Source organism: Clytia hemisphaerica, unplaced genomic scaffold (assembly GCF_902728285.1).
Source record: "Clytia hemisphaerica strain Z4C2 unplaced genomic scaffold, Clytia hemisphaerica genome assembly, whole genome shotgun sequence".
In the NCBI taxonomy this organism is placed as follows: Eukaryota; Metazoa; Cnidaria; class Hydrozoa; order Leptothecata; family Clytiidae; genus Clytia; species Clytia hemisphaerica.
Genome location: NW_027103340.1, coordinates 214,790 through 229,288, shown reverse-complemented (window position 1 = coordinate 229,288; position 14,499 = coordinate 214,790). Strand labels below are relative to the sequence as shown.

Sequence of the window (14,499 nt, the reverse complement as noted above, 5' to 3'; positions counted from 1 at the left end):
AAGTTCCAGTTGGTTAATTTTACCCCAACTCGCTGAAAAAATTCTGCCCGGTCTGTGAGAAATGAAAGGGGGTTTTCTCAGGTAACTAATACACCTCATGAGGTCCAATTCAATATAATATTGAAAAACTAGCTACTTTTTCAGAGACTTTCTTTGGTATCAGCTTGCACAGGTTAGCCTGCAAATGTCCAAAACCTTTTTGAGTGACACTGTAATCTCTAGAAATCTCAAAGTTATAAACACCTAAACCTTGGACTGCACTTTCATAAAAAATAACTGGCCAGCTTAAAATAGAAAAGGTTGTACTTAGAAATAATGGTCAGCCATCTCCAAGCTCCTTTCAATCTAATTTTTCTGATATGATGTCATCGTTGGACCCAAAAGGGGGGGGGCGTACGGGTTTGACGGTATGACGGTATTAACCCTTTTTTCTGTCGGTGTTTCGGTGTTTGAAGAAAAAAGTGACGGTATTTCGGTGTCAAACATGCCATGCGGTGACAAAATAAGGATTTTACCAAATTTTGCTGTCGGTGTTGACGGTAATCCAAGAAATATGCGTCGGTATTTCGGTGTCTGTGACCCCCGTACGCCCCCTTCCCAAAAGCCCAAAATTTCAGCCGAATATAAAGTTGAATTTCAAACCTGATTAACCTTAATATAAAAATTAAAAATTAACCTAATTTTGCAATGCAATGAGGCCTCAACAACCTCTCAACTCCTTCTTAAACTTGAAAAATCACATTTTAAAAATCTAACCATATCCATGATGTTATTGGCTCTATTTTTACCCCTAATTTTGTCAGCGGTTCATTCAAGAATTATTTTTTTTTGCATTCAAGTTAACAGTTACCTATTAATGTCCCAAGGGCCCCAAAAACGATGCAACCACATCTCAAAAAAACCCTTTTCTATACTTTTCCTTGACTACTTTTGCTTCAACCCGTCTACACTATATCCTGTCACTGAACTCTCAAATCCCACATCTTAAAAAATCAATAATGGTCTCAGCTCATAGAAAAAAAACCTTTTAGTATACAGACTACCCATCACCTGGCATTGTACCTGCCAACAAGTAGAATGTCGCATACCCACAACAAAGCCCTCTGAATGATGGGGAGGGTATTAGGCCGACCCTAAAAATTTTTTTGTTTCCAGTCCACTGGGTGACGAAAAAAAAAGTCATGCGGGCGGCAGGGAAAAATTTTTTTTGGTCCTTTTCATGATTTCTAATAAAAAGATTAGGAAGAAAAAAATCATCTCTCTGGCTGTTAGTGTTGCCCCACATTCTGTCTTTATATTTTTTCTCTCTTTCACTGAAAAAAATGTGTTGCTATTAATTACGAAAAGCTGTAATTTGTGATTTTTTTTTCTAAGAATCAACTAACTTTTCATTCTAATAAATTGATTTGATATGCATAAAATTATTTATTTGATCTTTAACGTCCAGAAAGCATGCTAAATAAACAAACTTTTTGAAGAGTGTTACATAGGAACGATGTAACAGTATGAATGAGTCATGAGTAAAGGTTTTTAAAAAGAAAGTTTCATCTGTTATCTATTTGGTTCTTATGAAAAAAAAATGTGGCCGGGTGACGACGAAAAAAAATTTCACCCGGCCGGTGGACCGGAAGCTTTTTTTCTTTTATGGTCGACCTAATAAGATTTGATTTTGAGGTCATAAAACAAAAATATGACCTCTTTTAACGTGATATTAAAGCAAAATAGTGCAAATTTAGTGTTTTGTGAAGTCATTTATAAACCCTAAGTGACATCAATTAAGCCATGTGACGTCATCAAACGGATAATAAACTTTTTGTTTTGCTTAAATCAACTTATCATTGATCCAGGAGATTTTAGATGATTGCTGATCTAATGAGGGGTCAACCATTGCTTAACTCCTTCTCAAACTCAACAGCTAGATGTATGTATGGATGTAGCTAACGGCTAGTCCATAGCTATTTCTTTTGGCTCAAACTGAAACTTTGGGTTGAATTGATGCAGAATATAGAAAATCAGCAGTTCTGATTTTTTGGATGGAGACATGTGTGAATATCCAAGCAAATTCTAAGTACATAAGAATTCTTCTGGCTTGGTACCGGCAAAGCTATTGGCATTATAGCCAGCAACACACTCTGTTGTGTCTGGCAATCTATCAATTACAGCCGGTAATAACCAGGATGACAGTTTGCCAGCATTATTTTCTTGAATTCTATTTTTAGAAAATGATTTGAACTAAGGGGAAATTTTTGCCACAAATCTGGCGGTAACAAAGAAAATAACTGGTAATTTGCGGGCAACAAAAATAAATAGCCAATGTATGGTCACATTTTGACAACCTGGAATCAAGACATTAAGTGTAGCAGGAAATAAAGTCTGTGCCAAATTTTTACCATAACTTTCCGACCTGTTGTCTTACAATAAAAAGGTATTACACACCTTTTTGACACAGATTTTAATTTATCCTATTTATTACATACCTTATTACACTTATATATAACTACTCAAGTTATTATTGCCAAACAAGGCACTTTATCTCTAAAAAGTGTGTCCCATATTTACCCCGTAGTCAAATCTTAATCTTGGGGTAATCATGGGACACTAAAGTTTGAGTTTGAAGTGTTTATTTCTTATAAAATAACTACCAACTTGAAAACTTGATCTGATGTGTAAAGGATATACTTTGATAAATATCAAAAGATCGGATCTCTAGGATTTTAATACTTTCAGTAGGTCGGCCAAAGGGTCGCGCCTCACTCGGTAACAAATTCGCAATTTTAGTAAAATAAAGTTTTGGTGAAATATCTTACTATAGAAAGTAGCTAAGATCATCAAATCTTTTTGGCCTAGCTGATGATGGCCTTTAAAAAAAAAGGCTTTGTCAGGGGCTGTGCATGCGATGAATTAAAGAATCCAGTCTAAACAACGCCCAACCGCCCGGACACCCATTTTTTGCCTCGTCTACCTGCGTGGTACTGAGGGACTCTCATATGAGATTGAATTGGGGGATTCCGAGTTGAGATGAAGTGAATAGATGGATTGTAATTTATATTTCAAACTTGACACAGAATTTTCAGGTCGACCTTAACAATTGAAGACGGCAAATTTTGCTGAACTTAATTAAAAAGAGCGGCAAAAGACTTTTTTGTCGATCTTAATTCAAACAATAATGTTTTCATGTGAAAAGACACCAAACTTCTTTGTTTCTTTTGTTTAAAATAGGGGTTTCCTCAATTCATTTAAAGTCGAGCTCAAAATAAAAGCTTATTTAAAGTCGACTTCAAATAAATTTTCAGTTTATACTGTCGATCTCAATTAATATCAAACTTTTGCCTCGTTTTTGCCGATTTTATATATTTGAATTAGACAAGGCAAAAAACCGGCCATATAAACTAAGCCTCACATTTAACTTCCATTCATGCATTGCTGACCTTTTAGTGCACCTGCTTTTTTTTTTTTGATATTTTGTTTCGGCGAATTTTCGAACTTTTTAGCTTTTCCCACCAACATTACCAGTACTACTCGGTACAAATGAACATTAAGTTATTACCATGTCAGCTAGGCCTTCTTGCCGCTACAGCTTCTTGTTTATTAAAACTAAAGAGAATTTACTCAGCTTTCTTCTAAAAAAATCTACATGCTCATATCTTTCTTCGTTTTTTTCATCATGCTTTCGCCACATGATTCCTGCTTTTCACCAATCAACACTTTGCTTGGGTTTTCCTCTGGATTCGGGTCAAAAAAGACATTGACATTGAAACTTTAAAGGTTATAACTAAACACGTGTGTGGATGTTTACAAAAGCCAAAAGCTTCTTCTTTTCAAATGAATGACCTGGCTGGTCCTTAAAATACAAAGTAAAATCACGCAGCTGCGTAGTTTATTTGTTTTGACATTTTGCTGCTTTTGTTGGTCAGCCATTTGAGGGCTACCGTGAGTGGTCCTTTTTCCGACAGCCCTGCTTAAATCTGATGGGGTCTTTCAAAGATACAAACTAAAATAAAAAAAACTTTTCGCTGTGACACCAACGAAGAGTGTCAACTAAACTGGGAGAATTTTATACACTGAACCAATTGAGCCAAATAACAATAATTGCTTATTAATCTTATAATACAAAACATGGGTGTACGGTGGGAGGCGTCTAACCCATTTTTACCACCGTACATGTCCCACCGGTACACGAAAAAATACCGCCGTACATTGTATGTATGGTGGGTAGTCGATCGGTGGTAAGGCCAAAAAAAAAAGTCTTGTTTCCGGAAACGCGGATGATGAAAAAAAAACTCACCCGGTTGCCCGCAAAATTTTTTTTTTTTACATTTTTTGGATTTTAGAGGGGGGAGAGAAATTTAAAAAAGAAGAAGAATGTGTGATTTGTTTTATTTCCTTTGCAGAAAAAAAAAATTTTTATGCGTTTCAAAAGACAAAAATTTTGCGAACAGACATAACACGTATAATAAGAACATCAATCAAAGAGACAGTACCCCCAACAAGAGTACTTTGCTAAAGTTTTCAACTCTTTTTCCAAATACAAATGCGAGGAGTTTTAAACTTTCACTCCTTCATGCTTTCACTCTCTTCCTCTTTTATCAAAATATCTGGGATCAAACGTCTTTGTGAAATATAAACAAAAAGTATTTTTTAAAACACAAAGAAAAGATAATAAAAAAGAAAGGAAAAATCTATTGACGTCACAAAAATTAAAAAAATCTACTTTCGTCTTTTCTTTATATACATGTTATTTTACTCTTTTACACAAAAGAGGTCTTTAATTGATGAACAGGAACTTCCGTTTTCGTTTAGTTGTTTGAAATCTTTAGTTAATTCCTCAACTCCAACCCAAAAAAAAATTGTTTTTTTTAGCGGCCGGGTGACTCTCAAGAAATAGTTCACCCGGTCAATTTCCGGTTAAACAAAACTTCTTTTTTCGGCCTAATTCCGTGTATGGTCAGTGTAAGACCTAAAGCTCTAAAACAGCATCTAATAACATGAAAACCAGAATATGATTCTTCAATGGGAATCAAAACTATAAAGTGCACTTACAAACATCAATTTGTCAGATCTAACAAAATTAATAGCCGCACTGTCATCATCAGTGCGTCACAAACAGCGATATTTCGATTGCACGGAAGCGCTTCAAAACACCAGCTTTTTTGGAGTTTTGTCTTGTTTACCCAAACGCTTCAATCTCGTGTAGGCTTAGGGGTCAAGACTAGAACCCCCAATACGAGACATTTGCCTGACCGAAAAAAAATCATTATCATCAATTTTGTTAATTGTCAGAATCGTTTACTCACTGGAAATATGCAACTTTCTGAAGTTTCGTTTTTTTTCGGTTGTGCTTCATTTTAAAAATAGCGAAGATGAAAAGTTACCATCAATTCCGCAAGTAAAATAAAGTATTCCGACTAGTCTACGAAAAGTGCGCTCGCGCGGCGAATAGAATCTCGCAAATTAATATATGCATAAAACTGACGAAATACTTTTATTTTTATGATTAGGTGACGTCACCATCGATCCTAACTTGACAATGGAGAACCAAATTTGGCAATGCATAATTATTATGAGCGGCCGCTAAAGTTTGTGTGACGCAAAAATTGCGCGATAAACGAAGCCCTAGAAAAACGCCCACTGAAAATTGAAACTAGGAATTTATTGAATATTTCCCTTATGAAGTATCAAACTTTTTGTTTTTTGTAATTATTATAAATTCATAATTTTTAAATACTATTTTTTGAAAGTCAAAGGACAATGAAAGGAAATTTAAGCTGATTGGGTGGATATTGGGCGGACGGGAGTTTTGCACGTTTCGAGATCGGAAATTCAACGAGAGTAAAAGACAGTGAGGCTGGAATTTCGATTTATGAGGATTACGATTTTACCAGTTTTTTAGCGATTTTTGCCTCGCTAGCCCAAATCTCGCAACCTCTTTACCTTAAGGAAGATTGAAATTAGAGTTTTTCAGCGTTCCGAAAAAAACGCATAGCAGAAATTTTTTCATCTTCACAGGATTGATTCTCAACAACAAAATACATCTTTTGGTCTTTGGGTTTGTTTCTGATGTTTTTTCTTCAAAGAATATTGATCACTTTCCTTTTCCGCTTGAGCGCGCGAGAAAAAAATGACTAGCTCCTTTTCGTGCGGGCGAATAAAGATGAGGCGGCAATCTTGCACTGAGGGTGCTACTTAGTTTCCGCCCTATTTTGCGCCCACGATAGAATGGTTCAAACACGGGAGTAGTCTAAATGATAAACTATGTCGTTCTGTAAGTGTTTATTTTCTGAGAGATACAAAAAGTATATTTGAATATTATTAACTTATTTATTAAAGTATTTTTGAGCGCAAATTTAAATATATGGTTAGATAAAAAACGAATGATAACAGTTCTGTTTATTCTTCAAACCCCCGGGAAAAGTTTTTTTGCTGACTTAGCTATTTTACAAAACTCCGAAAAGAACTCCCATAGGAATTCCGATACGTAGTCCGATTGGTTAATTTCGGAACGGCTTCAAGAAAGTCATAATGGCAGATAATTTTAAATGTTTCTGAGGGAATGTGTGTAATTTATCGATGTTGATGGCTTGTTGATTCTTTAAAGGAAAAAAAACAGGTATAGCTTTTTCTAATCCTGGAATATCGAGGTTCCAGCTACACTGAAAGACGGGGGCATTTTAGTATGTAATATAATTCATTATTTTTTTTATTTCGCGAATGAAAAATGAATTTTTGATTTTTGAATTAAGGAAATATAATAAAATATATTATATTTGATTGTCAATGCCAAAAGATATTTCTTTACTTTACGAATAATCTGCTGTGTTGCTTCGCCACTTATCCCCGGATTGTTTTAGTAGGCACTTCGGTCACGTAAATAAAAACGAGTGTATATGTTGAAGCCAACTGTGGACTGAAAAAATTTGCAATTACATAAATTATTGTTGAAGTGAACGCTTTAGACAAATGTTTGGGACAACTTTTGTGAGAATGTTGAGTTTTGTTTATATGGCTGTTTGTGACGCACTGATCATTGACAATAAAACAAACAATTTTCTTTGACAATTTTATGTATCTCTCCTGAAAATTTCACAAAAATTCATCTAGAGGAAAAGAAGTTATGATTAAAAGGAGTTCTTTACCTACCATTTCTCTGCTGGGTTTTCTTATGAGAACTGGATGTTTACCAACCATTTTTTACGGGGGAGAGTGAAGTTTCCCGCCAAAATCAAAACAATTGAAAATTGTTCATACGCGTGCGCAGTTGACACTGTTAAACGGTGTATTATCATTATCCCTTTATTTTCATTCCTAGAACTTTTGCAAAAAAAGGAAAAATAGAAAAGTTGTATTTTTTATACTGCTCTATTCACATACTGAATAGACCTTTTCGCCTTTCCATCCACCATCTTGAATTGTATGCAAAAATATAGGAACGAAAAAGCCGTGGTTGGATTTAGTTGGAAAGTATGCAAAACATATGCAAGTTTACACAAAGATTAAAAAGACAACAAATAATCTTCTAAATAAATATTATAATCATTAGAACAATAAAAGATGGAATATCTTAATCCAAAATGAAATATTTACGCAACAACAAAAGCCTTTTAGAAATTTGTTCTTAAAGACATAGCATATTCTGTTTTCATGCCATTGAGAAATTTCACGAAGACGGAGTACACACATCAAACTTTCAAAACACGCAAACTGAAAGCAGTAATTATGATGTCACACATTATCCAATGTTTTGATTTGATCGTTTGGCGGCTCTATTCCCAGAAGAATAATTTACCGTCAGCCGAATAAGGATCATTTTTTACCTTTGTTGGTGATTTTTCAGTTTGAATTTATGTCTAATGTTATGGATTTTTGAAGTGCTTGTTATAAGAGATGAGTGAATATAATTATTTTTAGTTTTCAAGAGAAGCAAATTTTAATCTTTCTTCTACAAGATTACACTTTACGTAATATAATGCCAATTATGCATGTAAGTTTTATATTTAATATTTTTGCATATATTTTGCATACTTTCTGACAGAATTTCACCACGGCAATACAATTCGACCACCATATTTTTTGCATACAATTCAATATGGCGGATGGAAAGGCGAAAAGGTCTATTTGAAAGATCTTCTATGTGGTGTTTTTTTGGAAACTTCAAAAAATGATTTTTGTCCCACCTTTGTGGGACTTTGGCTTAAGTGCTTGAGTGCCAGCATAGGGTACAAAGTCCAAACATGCGTTTCCCGTAATTTTTGTGTGAAGAGTGAGGTCTATACTGACGGTGGGATTTTGTATGGTGTTTTCGATCTAACCAATACAACCGTACACCCACCGGACTCCACCGCGTAATGTATGGCGGTGTCACCCTGGTAAATCAACTCGGGTTCAATTTCGGGTGTATCAGGTTCACCCGACCTTACCTGAAATTGCTATTTTTGGAAGTCCGGTTCGTTTCCAGTAAATCGGGTTAACCCGAATTCACGGGTTGTTCAGGTTGTTGTTTTTTCGAGTATTTCGGGTTTACCTTAAAAGTCGGGAAACCCAGGTTAGCGCGCGCCTGCGCACCGAGCACTTACCTGAAGAACTCGGGTTATTGGACGAATTTGAGTGGTCCTTCGCGTCCGCAAAAATATTTTTTTCACGGTCGAGAATTTAGAGCGCGCTTTTTTTCTTTCTGCGAGAGAGTTCAAGATGGAAGGTCACGTCACTTCGTACTTCCCATTTACAATTTACTTTGACAACTGGATGAAGAAAATCGCCTTCAATTTTCCAAAGGCAATGACTATGACTGGATGAAGAAAAAAAGGTATGCTTTTATCATTCTTTATTTTCTTAATAAATTTGACAGGGCAGGGGAAGTTGGTTTGATTCATGGTTCTTCTTCTGATCAATCTCTTTTCTCAGCCAAATTTTGAGATTTTTTCCAGCCCCACTGCCAACCTCGTTCCCTGCGTATTATCAGCTTTTGATGCTTACTGATAGCGCTAGATAATAGACAACCAAAATAGTGCATCTCAGAAATCAACAATTCTTCACTGAGGAGTCCCTTTGAATTTTTTTTTACAATCACCTAAACTTTTACCAATTGGTTTAATTTAAACCAATTTTACCAACCGGCAACAAATAATATTCTCAACTTCAGTTGAGCTAGAATCTGAGAATGTCAGTTTGTCCGTGCAGTCTGTCTGTCTGTCACCGCTAAACTTTATTTGGGGCAGCGGGCAGGCTGGAGTCTTCAAAAATGGTCGGATTTGGCTGAAATTTTGCACACTTGTTCCTTGGGTGAATATCTGGGAGCATTTTTTTCATTTTTTCAAAATATTGAGTCTTAGGGGTGTGGTCACATGTTTTAGTCTCAAAACGAGGCTAAAAACTTTGGGGCAGGCTTGAGACTTCAAAAATATTCCGATTCAGCTGAAATTTTGCACACTTGTTCCTTGGGTGAATATCTGGGGGAATTTTGTTGCTTTTTTTTCGAATTGTTGACTCTTGGGGTGTGGTAATGAGTTTTAGCCTCAAAACGAGGCTAAAAACTTTGGGGCAGGCTTGAGACTTCAAAAATATTCCGATTCAGATGAAATTTTGCACACTTGTTCCTTAGGTGAATATCTGGGAATGTTTTTTTCATTTTTTCAAAATTTCAATTCTTAGGGGTGTGGTCATGAGTTTTGGCCTCAAAACGAGGCTAAAAACTATGGGACAGGTTGGAGACTTCAAAAATGGTCCGATTTAGCTGAAATTTTGCACACTTGTTCCTTGGGTGAATTTCTGGGAGCTTTTTTTTCATATTTTCAAAATGTTGACTCTAAGGGGTGTGGTAACAAGTTTTAGTCTCAAAACGAGGCTAAAAACTTTGGGGCAGGCTTGAGACTTCAAAAATATTCCAATTCAGATGAAATTTTGCACACTTGTTCCTTGGGTGAATATCTGGGATATTTTTCATTTTTTAAAATTTTGATTCAATAGAGGCATGGTCATGAGTTTTACCCTCAAAACAAGGCTGAAAACTTTAAGGCAAGCTCAAGACTTCAAAAATGGTCCGATTTTAGCTGAGTAACAGCAAAATTCTTTGAAACTTCTCCATTTCCATTTTTTTACACTGGCACAATAAAAAAATCTTTCATGAGATTCGTAAAGTGCACTATGCAATGCTTCAATTGCAATTCTACCGATTTTGTCTTTCAAATAACTTTTTTTTGGGCCAGCCTAAATAACTAGATTTTCCTTACTTACTATGCTTTAAAAACATCCGTCTGAAATTAGGTTGTGGTGTGTTATTCAGATAGTTAGATAATTTTTTTTACTCATAGGTTCATAAGGGAATAACTGATAGTTTTTGGATGGGTGTAGCTCAAGAAAGAGAATCCAATAAAACATGCGTACCCTGCTTCCCTCACTCAGGAAAGAACAATATAAAATGAAAAATATTTTTTGATATTCATTCTTTTTTGACAGGTTCAACCCCAACAAAGCTGAAATGCACAAAGAATTCAAAATTGACAATTCACTCAGATTACACCGCAAGTCAAGTAAGTACTGAATGTCTGTTTAACTATTCAGATGTTGAAAGATGCCTGTTAAACAGATGGCCGAACTGTAAAAATCACCAATATTTGGTCTGTATAGCTCAGTACATTTAAGGCTGTGAACAAGAATTTGTAGCCTTCCGTAAATTCTTAAAAAAGTCATTGCTTGAGATTTAAATGGAGTTTGTGGTAACAATTCAGTAATGAGAAATTCTAATATTTTTTTTAGACATGGCTCTTCCAACCATAGTACCAACTGAATCAAAATTCGAAAGCTGATGAAAATTCTTCCCCATTTAACAAGTAAGTGTTATTTTTCAATGCGAAGATATTTGGGCGGATGAACAGGTCAACTATATCATGATATATTCCAGTATACTATTTTTTAGGGAAGCCATTTCAAGTTCTGAGGGTTTGAAATTTTTGTTGAAGGACTCCCTGGGGCACTCAGGCAAGATGGGGATGTGTCGCTGACCAGAGTCCCTTTTATAAGTAAAGCAATACTTGGGATATTTTAAAATTCACTAACTTTTTTAAATCAGCTAAAAATTGTCTAGGATCCATTTTTGAACACCAGTGACACGCCAGTGACAGTACCCCTCCCCAGGGAAATTCAGACATTAAATGTATACAATGGACAATGGACAACGCTTCAAAACCTTACTGAATTTCTATGACATCATTATTTATCATTAATTTTTAAGGTGAAGAAAGGGTGATATGTCACATGTTCGACAACCCATTTGTTCGACAACTCACTTGTTCGACAAATTCGTAAAATTGTCGAACAAGTGGGTTGTCGAACAAATGGGCGCTCACTTGGTCGACAACTCACTTGATCGACAACCCACTTGTTCGACAATCTATAGTTGTTCGACACCCACTTGTTCGACGCCCATTTGTTCGACATTAATTGTCGAACAAGTGGGCGTCGAACAAGTGATCGTTCACATAATCGACAGCCCAGTTGTTCGACAGTGTAGATGGTCGACAGTTTGTATATTACGATATTACCCTGTACCAAATTGTAATTTCACATGAAATCGTAGCCTATGGTTTGCCCTTATCTGGCTCCCAGATGCAGAAATTTTCTTCCGACACGGTAAAGCTCTGAAGGGAGGCCCGTATATTCGAGTTAGAAAAGTTCGAGTTAGCAATTTTCGAGTTAGCTAAATTATGACGTCATAAAAATGTAAATTATGACGTATACTCAAGTCAATTCTAACTGGATTTTTCTTTTCCAAAAAAGATTTTTCGAGTTAGAATTAAACTGGAATCTTTTTTTTTCGCAAAAACAATTTTCCGAGTTGGCTAACTCGGATTTTTTTTCACAAAACCTTTTTTTTGAGTTAGTTAACTAGGAATTTATTTTTCGCGCACAAGTTTTCGTATTATTAGCTTTTTATATGCTTACAGATAGCACACCCCCTTCTCACAGCCACAGCCCCACTGGGAACCCCTCCCACTGGAAAAATTGTCCGAAATATCGTCTCCGGTGGGAAATTAACCCCGGTCCCCATTGAAAATAATCAAATAATGTCAGATCTTTTGTTTTATGACGTTTTCTTTTAAGAAATTTCCCCACTGAGGTCCTATAAATTAACCTTTGTCCGTCCGTCCGTTCGTTCGTCCGTCTGCTGTTACCAGCTTTTCTCGAGATTGGCTCATTAGTTTTTTCTGATTTTTGGCAAAAATATGCAAAATGGCAATGCCCAAAATGTAACAGAGCCCAATTTTCGGAAAAAAATTTTTGCCGGAAATAAAACCGTTTTTTGGCATTTTCTCGAGATTTCATCATTTTTTTCATGCACAAAGATGCGTATTAGCAAAGTCCAAAACATGGCCGAGTCCGATTTTTGATTCTTTTCCGGTCGAAAATGCCGGAAATATGCCGGAAATCGCCATTTTTGCAGATTTTGATCAGACTTTTTCGCTATGTTATATTTCGTTGTTTTTTTTCATAGAAAAATATTATCAATGGCAATGCCTACCATCAAGCATGGTTCAATTGTCAATTAAACTGATTTTTGAAGCCGGAACTTTCTAAAAATCGCCGGAACAGCCGATTTTCGCCGGAAAAACGGTATTTCTTGAATTTCTCGAGCTGTACTTTTATTTTTTCACGAAATTGATGCAAAATGGCAATATCCGGTATAAGATATTATAGAAATCGCTGTGCATAAAACATACTATATCATATGATGTATGATACCCTGATAGCGTTATATTGTAAGATAATATGACTAAATTACGTGGATTACGGTGTTACAATTCTATGATGTTACATACTATTTTTTGATGTTGCAAACTATTTTTAGTCGCGCGGCTGAGGTCGAAAAACGTTTCATTTCGTGATACATATTTTAGATTCCAAAAAAAACAACGGAAACTCGCGAATTAGTATGTGTAGATTACAAAATCAAAAAGTTTCCACGATATTATCGTGCAAGTAACGAGTAATTGGCGATTTTTTGCGTTTCCAGGCAAAATTGCAAGGCCTGGAAATTCATGATTTTTGGGGGGTCTTCAAATTAAAAAAAGACCTATACCACATGATAGAGCTCTTCAAACTGAGCAAAAAAGTGTATTACACCAAAGTCCCAACTTCTCTAGATCAAAATTTATTGGCCTATTTGTGGTAAAAACTGATGGAAAACAGGGAATTTCCCCACAATCTGCATTAATTTATGCAAAATTAAACACCTTTTTGACCACAAATAGGCCCATAACTTTTGATCTAGAGAAGTTGGGACTTTGGTGTAATACACTTTTTTGCTCAGTTTGAAGAGCTCTATCGTGTGATATAGGTCTTTTTTTAATTTGAAGACCCCCAAAAAATCATGAATTTCCAGGCCTTGCAATTTTGCCTGGAAACGCAAAAAATCGCCGTTTACTCGTTACTTGCACGATATTATCGTGGAAACTTTTTGATTTTGGAATCTACATATACTAATTCGAGAGTCTCCATCGAAAAAAGTGGAATCTAAGAGGTGTATCACGAAAATCATTTTCTAGCCACTTTTTTCGACCTCAGCCGCGCGACTAAATTGTAAGTGCTCGAAATAGGTTCGATAATTTTTTTCAATCAAACTTTAAATAGTTTTCTGCTGGAGTACGATTAGCTCAGTTCGACAATTTCGATTGACCAAAAAAGTATTGATTTACCAAAAATTGATATACGGTATTTTCTTTTGGAAAACAAATTTTCAGTTATGAATTGATTACGCTGATGAAGAGTAAGTGATGAAAAGAAACAAACATGGAAAAGTAACATTTGACATGGAATGAACTTCTCTAAAATGGATATTTCTGGTAAGAATTTCTTTGCCATGGATAAACGCCCACAACCTATTCCCAAGTTGTTTCCCCCTTGCCTTTATAATATTATTTTCATTTTAGACTAAATAATAAAATGTCTGAAATAAGAGATGTTTCTAAGATGGAGCCTTCCTATGCTAAAAAATACATGGAAGCAATGTATCGAGTAAAAATCCCCTTTCCAGAGAGAAAACATGTTGTTGCAAGTAAATTAGCTGGTGGGTTCATGGTCTTTTGGATGTTATGGCGTGCTAAACATGACTGGCACTCTCTTTTTGTATGTATATTTCAAATTTTTATCATATGCAAAAAGATTTTTATATTAAATGAATTTGACTGAAGATTGCCACAGTGTAATCAAGATCTTTGTATAAAATCCAATGTTGACCAACTCTATAGTCGTTTTTAGGAGAACGCAATGGTCTATATTGCATAACTAATTACTAATACTAAAACATAAATTCGTTTTCAGACTCATTTTCATCAAGAAGATGTATGGAAGATTCCCTCCCCGAAAACATCCAAGTTACCATTAGAAGAAGAATGAATATTTTATTGAAATATTTTGTCAAATATTTTTTAGATTTTCTGCTTGTAAATAAATGAAATCAACGTGTTTGCTTGATGTTTCTTCTCAACAAATATACTTTTTGAGGCCAGC

At 35.4% G+C, this 14,499-nt stretch overlaps 1 long non-coding RNA gene across 1 annotated transcript; it reads left to right on the top strand.

Annotated features, from left to right (window-relative positions):
* The first annotated feature begins 13,616 nt into the window (after positions 1 to 13,616).
* On the top strand, positions 13,617 to 14,463 carry LOC136818194 (uncharacterized). The gene is made up of 2 exons (XR_010848214.1): positions 13,617 to 14,115; positions 14,311 to 14,463. It is a non-coding gene; the product is annotated as an uncharacterized lncRNA (long non-coding RNA).
* Positions 14,464 to 14,499: the final 36 nt, after the last annotated feature.